This window comes from Orycteropus afer, unplaced genomic scaffold (genome assembly GCF_000298275.1).
Source record: "Orycteropus afer afer isolate SDZICR_OR568_19922 unplaced genomic scaffold, OryAfe1.0 scaffold00256, whole genome shotgun sequence".
NCBI lineage: Eukaryota > Metazoa > Chordata > Mammalia > Tubulidentata > Orycteropodidae > Orycteropus > Orycteropus afer.
In genome coordinates this window covers 165,777-175,620 of record NW_006921843.1, presented here as the reverse complement: position 1 = coordinate 175,620, position 9,844 = coordinate 165,777, and the positions used below count along the sequence as shown (strand labels likewise).

The 9,844-nt window shown below is 36.2% G+C and overlaps 2 non-coding genes across 2 annotated transcripts; both read left to right on the top strand.

Annotated features, from left to right (window-relative positions):
• The first annotated feature begins 3,875 nt into the window (after nucleotides 1-3,875).
• On the top strand, nucleotides 3,876-3,944 carry LOC122150887. Its single transcript, XR_006163888.1, has one exon. It is a non-coding gene; the product is annotated as a small nucleolar RNA SNORD64 (small nucleolar RNA).
• A 1,612-nt stretch (nucleotides 3,945-5,556) lies between these two features.
• Nucleotides 5,557-5,627, top strand: LOC122150888. The gene has a single exon (XR_006163889.1). It is a non-coding gene; the product is annotated as a small nucleolar RNA SNORD108 (small nucleolar RNA).
• The last annotated feature ends 4,217 nt before the right edge of the window (nucleotides 5,628-9,844 follow it).

The following is a 9,844-nucleotide window of genomic DNA, read 5'->3' as shown; positions in this document are numbered from 1 at the left end:
ACTAGAACCTGGGAGGAGAAGAATAAAGAACAATAGTAAAAAGGACAAAAGTAATAATAATAGTAGTAGTTTTAAAACACAAAAACAAACAAACTAAAAACAGAAAATAGAAAAAAAAAATTGGGCAGGGCGGTGCAGGGTACCCAGGCTCTGTCTGAGCACACAGACTGGGATGGAATTCCTAGCAGCCTAGAAAGTAGGTGGGAGTGAGGGATGGCCGCGCCTCCTTTCACCAAGAGGGTGTGGGGTATAAGAGTAACAAGGTGAATGTTGCACCATTCCAGTCATCCAGGTCCAGAATGCCCTTGGGATTCCTGGCAAGTGGACCCTGTTCTTAAGTCCCTGGAATCTGGGAGAACACTGTTTCTTTAAATAGCCAAAATGGTCAAGCTGCTTGTAAACATTCAAAATGGCTGTGCCCTCCGAACAGACAAAAGTCCACAGCTCAGCTTGCCTTCCTCTTTTCTGCTTCCTCTTTTATTCTCCAACTGCCAGAGTAGTCCTTCTTGCAGTCCTGAGCTAGCAGTGCTGATTTTTAGGTTAACTCTTAGGTCCTACCACCACTTGGCAATTTCCAAGCTGTCTGTGCCATCAGGATTGCTCAGGATCGCTGCCAGACCGCAGCTCTGCATGTCTCCTTTTCTGGTATTTTCATGCAAATTCTTCTGCTAGTTGGAGTTTAGTCCACTTCTATATCCTTCCTGTCAAAGCTCAGGGGTCCAAGGTTACCTTCCATATCTGTGTTAATTGGTTTCCCTTTTCTTTTTTGAAGAGGGTCTGTTCAGTCTTTCTGCCTATTCTGCCATCTTACCAGAACTCTTGCAGAGCCTATTTTTAGGTTAATTCTTAGGTCCTAATACCACTTGAATTTGCTCAAGCTGTCTTGTGTGCCATCAGGATCGCTAACAGTCCACAGCTGAATAGGGTCTGTGTAGTTTGTCTGCATATTCCACCATCTTATTGGAACTTTTTGTTTGGGCTTTTTTTTTGATATTCTTTTTCTGTTTGTGCCAGTCTTCATGTTAGGTTATTGAGTTTGGGTTATCTTTTAAAATATAGATGTTTATTGTTGTCAATCCCATCTGAGCACTGCTTTGCTACATGCCATTGCTTTTTGTTATGTTATATTTTCATTTTCATTTGAACTATTTTTTTTTAATCTCAATTTTGTTTTATTGCATAACCCAAGAGTTTTTTAGTTGTATGTTAGCTTCCATGTATTTAATTTTTTTTTTTTCTTACTCCTCCTATTACTGATTTTTACCTTCCTACTACTATGGTCAGGGAAAATGCTTTGTATGATTTCAATTTTTTTTTTTTTTTTTATATATTGAGGTTTGTTTTGTGACCTAAGATATGGTCTATTTTGAAAAATATTCCATGTGTGTTAGAGAAGAATGTATATTATGTTGTTGGATTATGTGTTCTGTATCTGTCTGTTAGATCAAATCCATTAATATTGTCATTCAGGGTCTATTTATTTTTCAAATTTTCTTTCTGGTTCTATCCATTGTCAAAAGTAACATATTGAAATCTCTTATTGTAGATCTATTTCTCTCTTTAATTCTATTCATGTTTACTTTATAAATTTTGGAGCTCTGGTAATGAGTGCATAAATACTTGCAGTTATTATATCTTCTTTTTGAATTGTCCCTTTTACCATTATATGATGTCCTCCTTTTTCTCTTATTGTACACTTTTCACTTAATGTCTATTTTGTATGATATTAGTATTTCCACTCTTCTCTCTGGGTTGCTCTTTGCTTGGTTTGCTTTTTTCCACCTTTAAGTTTTAACCTGTTTATATCTTTGTACCTAATATGTGTCTCTTGTAGGCGACATATTGCCTCATTTTTCTCTACTCGCACTTGTGAACCTGTGGTTCCCTTGCTTCAAAACTGTTGCTAGTTCTGTGGATCACCCTCTTGGGAATGCCTTGTCTTATGTATCCTGACCATTTTGTTTTATCCCATTGTTGTTTACACAGAACCTTTGTCACCAGTGTGTTCTTGAGATTGGTTTCCTGGCTTCCTCAACTTCTGGTTGCTATCCTAAAATGGCCATGCTCCATTTTGCTGGCTGGCAGGGCATGGTCAATCTGCAAATCTCTGTTTTCCCTCTGGTCTTGTTCTCTCTCTCTTTCAAGTCCATGCTAAGTGTGTTTTTTCATATCTTGATTTGATGTTCTGGTCCTAGGTTGTTTTTGTATCTGGTTTACTTAATTTCTAGAGTCTTTGTTGTAGGGGGTCATTATATATGGTGCATTTATCAAAGCTGCTACCTTAACCAAAAACCCCAGTTTTAGTTAAGTTTGATGAAAAAGTGGAAACCCATACACTGTATTTGAGTTCACAGATGTGAGGGTCCTAGTTGGAGAACATGATTTGTGTTTCAGTTCCAAGGATATATTTGTAATGTGGGTATCATGCTAGATGTACATGCTCATAAAGGTCTGTCCATTTCTACCAACAGTGACTAGGTAGTTAGTGTGAGAGAACAACTGGAAATTGGCTCCAGGATATTTCTGTGATCTTCTCAACTCTACTGTCAGGGATTAGGCCATTTTGACCATGGTACCCTGTGTGATGATGGGGAAACAGATGAAATAAGCAGTTTTAACAGTTTTTTGACATTCAGCATCATGAGGGTTAGGTTCTAAAATCCATTTTCTAACATAATGCTGCTTTGCCTGTAATTTATGAAGTTCTCAAGTGGAACAAAGAAGCTCTGATGGTATAGTGGTTGATATCTATGCTACCAACCAAAAAGGTGGTGATTTGAACCTTCCAGCTGCTCTGTGGGAGAAATATGTGGCATTCTGCTTCCATGAATATCATAGCCTTGGAAACCTTATGGGACAGTTTTACTCTGTCCTATTGGATCTGTGTAAGTTAGAATCAAATTGATGGCAATGGAATGAGGAATATAAATGATTAGTAGGAGAATACATGGTTAGGTTAATTTACTTTCCTGGGAAATTAATAATAAGAAGTAATTGAGGCCAATACTAAGTGTCTTCATAGTTAAACTGAATCTTTGAATATGAGTCACTTTTTATTTAAAACTGATGAGGTTAATAGAATGACCTAGAAAGGGACAGAGTTGTATATCTTAATTGTGTGGTCTGTCCCTAACTTATGGGTATACTTTAAGTTGTACAGCTATTTATAGATTCCCTTATGAGAGATCATTTGTACTAGGATTTCAAAAATATATTTGAAAGGCTCTAAGGTCCAGTGTCAGTAATTTAATGTCTGTTAGGATGTCTTATCAGGAAAAGCCATGAGTTCTGTTATTTCCATGGTAAAATTTGGATAATATTTGTGAACTATTTTTGTATTTTGTGTTCAGTAATGTTAGAAATTTAGCTTAGACCTCATTCAGAGCCCTATAAGCAGCCGTCTATCAACATTTGTGTTGTTGGACTTTGTGCTTCATTGAATTTAGCCTGCTTTATTTTCATTTTATTTGGCCATTCTTATTCTGTGATATTTTTTTTACACTTTAAAATGTATAGGTAGATTTTTTTATGTATATTCTATGTGTTTAAAATGATGTATAATAAATTATTGGGGAAATAGCACATTATTGACTTAGCTGTGGTGACATTTCAGTAGTTTTTGATTTATGTAATGATTTTCATATGTAAATGGATTATAAGTTATTACAAATTTAGTCCTGAAATTCAAGATCTCAGTCCAAGTTTTTTTTCATGTTTTCCCTTCATTTCTTTGTCACTTGAAAAATTGCAGCTGTTTTACATGCAATGGTAGATAAAGTCTCCTAGGCCTGGGGGTTTTCTATGAGAAGAGTTATACTGTTTGTAGGTAAGAGCCCTTTTAAGAGCTATGCTAGTTATTGGTAATAACCTTGGCTGGATTTATGATGAAGTATGCTTACCTTGAGCATGATGAAGTAAAGCTCAATGTGATTTCTCTGAATTCCAGCCTAAGTGTCAATTTGGGGACTCAGGACACAATTTTTGTGATAAACAGTACATGAATTATGAATTTCACATTTTTTCCCCCTGTTGATACCGATAGGCTAGGAGGAATGAAGGCTTGGAGGTCTTTCAGGTTGTTTCTAGATCTAGTTGTTCTAGATCTAGTAAATTTTCTTCTGTGTTTGTGGATTGGTATATATATTTTGTCTTTGTTTACACTATATTTTCAAGTGAAAACTTTAAGAGCATAAGGACTTGGGTGCTACAAATATCACCCAGTTTCAACTTTGTACCAGATTTTCCTGAGGGCAAGTTCCCAACCTCTGTGAGGCATTTACCATGTTAATGAGAAATAGCTAGTTCATTGGTAGAGACAAATTTACTTGGTCAAGGATGAGACATTAGTAAATTTATCTTTTTATTTTATTTTATGTATCTTGGAAAGACATAGATGCAAATTAGAGGTTTTGGCTCCTTGTGGTTCATTTAAAGGCATGAAATTGGCTTTTTATAGTTTTGTTGAATGCTGAGCCCCAGATAGATGAAATTATTTGTTTAATGTGATACATTTTTTTTTTTTTTTTAGTGATGGTAGTGGTAACTGAAATCAGGTTATAATCTGACATTCTATAATATTTATCAGTGCTTGTGTGAGTATTAGCTCTTATCTGTATAATCTCAGTTATATGTGATTAGCATTCTATTATTGAGGGGTTGTAGTTTAATTGTAGTATCTATTATGAGGGGGTATTAGTTTAGAAAAACTTTTATTAAAAAGATATCCTGGACTTTTTGAATATGCCAACATATCCATCTGTTTTAGTTATCTAGTGTTGCGGTAACAGAAATACTGCAAGTGGGTGGCTTTCACAAACATTTATTTTCTCACAGTTTAGGAGGGTACAAGTCCAAATTCAGGGCAGTGGCTCTTTCTTTATCTCTCGGGCCTGGAGGAAGCTCCTTTACTTTTCAGATTTCTTTTCCTGTTCCCTTGAAGATCACTATGTGACTTGGCATTTGTCTTCTATCTCTGCTCTATAGTTTGCTTGTTTAATCTCTGTTATAACTCAAAAGAAATTGACTCAAAGCACACAATACACTACTATTCCCAAATGGAATTATAACGAGAGGCATGAAGTTTAGGATTTACAGCACATATTTTTTTGGTACCTAATTCAGTCCATAATACCATCTTTCATTATTGAGGTCTATGCGTGGGTGTGTATGAGTGAAGTCAGTGTTCATAATGTATGACCACATGACAAGTGACTGGCTTGTAATAAAAGGTTGTAGAAGTTCAGAAGAGAGAAAATTCTTTCTAACGTGAGGTATACAAGTTCTTTCACTTATTTTCCTTATTGATTCCCCGTTTCCCTGCCAAAAATTGTAGTATATCCGTACCTCCTAGATTTGTTTGTTTTCTCTAAGTGTATCTGATCTTAGATAGATGAATTGAGAGAAAGTGAGCTACCCTTCTATCTGAATTGACTAGAAAGAGAGAGTTGAGTGAGCAAGGGAAGGGGAAAATAAGTGTGGTCTGTTTTTACGTATTGCTTGAAGAAAATCTCCTGTGAATAAGAATTTCTGGAAGGAGCTTGGGGATTTATTTGGTTGGCTTGATGATGAGGCTAATTATTTCATGGGCCTGACTTCAATTTCCATTCCTGCTAAGGCAATCTGAAGTCCAGCCAAGCTAATCTATGGGGGAATCAATTTGAAGAATAATGAAAGGAGTGAATTAGCAATAAATGGAGGATGAAAGGAAAAAAAAGAAGGAAATGACCAAGTTTAAAGTGGTTGGAGCATGAGATCTTGAGTTGCTCACATATGAAATAAGTGTAAATTATTCTAATTGTTAGCAGTAAGAAAAATCTCATTAACAGTAGGTTTGAATAGTGGAGCAGTGAGGGTAGGTTAGAGGTTAAAATTACCATTTACATGACAAATTAATTGCTTGAGGTGATTTTATAGGCATGATTTTTTCTTTGATTGAGATTGCTGTGATTATCAAACTGGGCTTCTGAAAATGGCTGTTCCTGCTACCTTTATTGGAATGGGTAAACGATTGCAAATTTCTAAGCAGCTTTGGTTAAATCACTGGTTCTCAAACTTCAGTGAGCATCAGAATCACCTAGATAAATTTTTAAAACAAGTTACAGTGTCCTACCCTCTCAGTAGGCCTAAGCCTGACAAGTTGCTTTTGAACAAATTCTCAGAAGTTACTGGTCAAGGTACTATACACTTAGAAAACAACTGGATTATATTCAGAATGAAGCATTCATTTTTAGAAAAGTGCTTGTTCATGAATTCTAATTTGTACTGATTTGGAGAACCTAATGAAATATTTTATAGCATGCTTCTAAATGAAAGTAAGCAGTGAATTTTTAAAGGAAATTATTTCTCTTTTATAATATTCAAAATATAAATCAATGAAAAATAGTATATTTATATTTTTTTCTCACAAGATTATAAAACAACAATGACTAATAGTAGCCAGTAGGGTTAAATGCATAGAAGAAGAGACATTCTTATAATTTCTTTGGGAATATAAATCCAAATATCATTTATGAAAAACAGATTGCTAATATATATTTAGGGAGCTCTGGTAGCATGGTGCCTAAGGCACTTGACTGCTAACCAGAAGGAAGACTGCACTCCTCGGAAGGAAGATGGGGCAATCTACTTCCATAGTGGCACTGCCTCAGCAACCCAAGGAGGGGTCACTTTGAGTCGGGTCCTACTCGATGGCACATAACAACAACAACAATATATATTTAAATTGTATACTTCATTTGACAAACTCTTAAATTTTTTGTATGAAAATATTTATCATGTCAACAATTTTGACATTTATAATTCAGTGACATTAGTTGCATTCAACTTGTGTTCCTTTCTTAATATCCTTCTCCTTATTTTTCCACCACCATTATTTTACACTCAATGTCTCCTAAGCTTCTTATCCAGCCTTTCAAGTTGACGTTGTCACTTTGCTCTCACATACATTATTCTTTAAAAGAGCACAATTCTCAAAGCAAATGTTTTTTACTATTTTTTATTCAAAGAAGACTTCAGGGGATAGTTTTGATTTAATTTTAAAGTTAAAATATAATCTCAGGGCAGTAGTTTCATAAGTTTATCCTGCTTTAAAAAAAAAAAAAAAACAAACAAACTTACTTCCATTGAGTCGATTAGACTCATAGCGACCCCTCCTTGGGTTTCCAAGGTAATATCTCTATGGAAGTAGATTGCCCATGATGGCTCTGTTATAGGACCAAACGTGGGTCCCTGCCTGGTGCGCAGTCAGGCCAAAATAGTTTACACACAGAGACTGAGAGGAGAGAAAATTATTCATTGCAAAGCAGCAGTGCAAGGAGTTAGGCGTAGTTTAGTACCCAGATCTAAACTCCCAGAGATGCCATTCCATCTAAACACAGTTTTTGTAGGTTTCAGGAGAGGGGGTTGTGCATATTCACAAAAGGTTGAGGAATTTGGGGGTGAACGGAAATGGGTCACACTAGTTTCCTGTTATCAGCTGACAGGGGCTTGGGCAGAGGGGAGAGGGTCTGCAATTAACTTTTGTACCTTTTGTCCTATTGCATGTCCCTGGCGCAGAGTTAATTTACAAGTTGTTTCTAAGATACCCTTCTGCCCTATTGTGCCTGTCTGTGGACCAGAGTTAATACAAGTTGTTTCAAAGACACTTTTAGCAGCCTGTCATCTGCAGGAAGGAATGTTTTCCATTCAGTTTTTTAAGGGACTGATATTCATCTGTCCAGTAGGAAAATAGTTGGGGATAATTTAGTTCATTTATCTATTTCCATCTGGGGCCTTATCTAATTATCAGTCTTAACCAGGGTGGGGGAAATAGTTGGGGTAATTTAATTTACTTAAGTTACCTATCTATTCTCATCCAGGTGCCAGGGTGGGGGAAATAGTTGGGGGTAATCCAGTCTACCTATCTATTCCCATCCAGGTGCCAGGGTGGGGGAAATAGTACTCGGTTTCAGCTCCAAAAGTCAGGATTCCATTGAGAATTTGAAATTCTTGTCCACATTTTCCCACATTTTTATCAGGATTCTTGTATATAATTTTTGATCAGAACATTCAGCAGTGGTAGCTGGGCACCAGATTTTTTTCTGGGCTCATGGCAGAGGAGGCAATTGTTCATGGAGGCAGCTAGACACAGATTTGATTTCTCTGTTCAATTCCTACCTCTCCTTCTTCCTCTGTTAATTCAAGTGAATGGAGACCAATTGTACTTTGGGTGACCAATTGTTAGCTGTTAGGACCCCAGCTACTATTCACAAAACTAGTAGATAGAATAGAAGTACTAAGAAATAATAGGCTAATTGGATATCTCTGGAAACCATGACCCCTAAATCTCCAAGCCACGAAACACATCCCTTGAGGTTTTTGTTTGTGCATAAACAGCTTCTACAGCTGCCCACTCCCCTTTTTGGTAAGACTATATACAATATTTACCAGTTCAGCATTTTTCAGGTGTATAGCTTAATGATATCAATTACATTAATCAATTTTACAACCATTACCCTTGATTGATTTTTAATTACACATCACTACGTACAGAACCACATTGTTTCCAAACAGTACTTCGCTGTTTCCCTTCTTCCCATCTTACACGAAACTCACTACCATAGAGTCAATTCCAACTCATTGTGACCCTCTTTGTGTTTGTGAGGTGGTAAATCTTTACGGAAGTAGATTACCCCGTCTTCCTTCTGTGGAATGGCTGGTGGGTTTGAACCACCAACCTTCTGTTAACAGTTAAATGCCTTAGACACTAACACCACCAGAGCTCCTTTTCCTCCCACCTTAGTAACCAGTAATAAACTTTACTCTTTATATATTTGCCTATTGTTATTTTATCTAAGTGAAGGTCATGCTATAGTTATCATTTTGTGATTGACTGATGTCACTCATTATAATGTCTTCAAAGTTCATGTTGTAGCATGTATCAGGACATTATTTGTTTTCTGGCTGAGTAGTATTACATTGTATAGACCACTTTTGCTTTTCCATTTATCCGTTGATGGACATTTAGGTTGTTTCTACCATTTGGCTATTGTTATAGTGCTGCAATGAACATTATGTGCAGGTTTCTGTTTACATCACTGCCCTCAATTATCTGGGGTATATACATAGAAGTGCGATTTTTGGATCATACGGGAACTCTGGTAGCATAGTGCCTAGAGCACTTGACTGCTAACCAGAAAGCTGGTGGTTCAAATCCACCAGCTACTTCTTGGAGGGAAGATGGGGCAATCTATTTCTGTAGTGATACTGCCTTGGGTGGGGTCGCTGAGTCAGGTCCGACATAACAACAAATAGTAGTTCTATTTTTTTTTTTTTTTTTTAGGAAGCAACACACGTTTTCTACTGTAGTTGTATCATTCTACATTCCCACCAGCAACGGATAAAATTTGCAATTTCTCTACGTTTTTGCCAACATTTGTTATTTTCCAAAACGAACTTTGTTTTGTTTGTTTTTGGACAATTTACCTAATAATGAATGGATCAATTACAGTAACTTTTACTTAAATTACACTAATTTTTGCCTTCTTAAGTAAAGGGGAGAAACACCAATAAATAAAAATTTCTGGAGAACAATAGATGTTTGAGAAAGCCATTTAAGAGTAGATCTGTTCTTGATTGAATGTGTTGGCATGGTAATATTTACCTAATATTTATTCTCTTGTGAAGGTTTATCTGGTTTGTGTTTAAAGTTTATGAATTCTGTAAGTTTTATTTGAAAGCAGGCATGATTTAACTTTATTTTAAGCATCTACTTGTGGATCATTTGGAATGGTCCATAAACTGGTATTATTAGTGGTTTTCTTGGTACTTAGGAAATACTTGTTTTCTTGGGGAGATTTAACATACA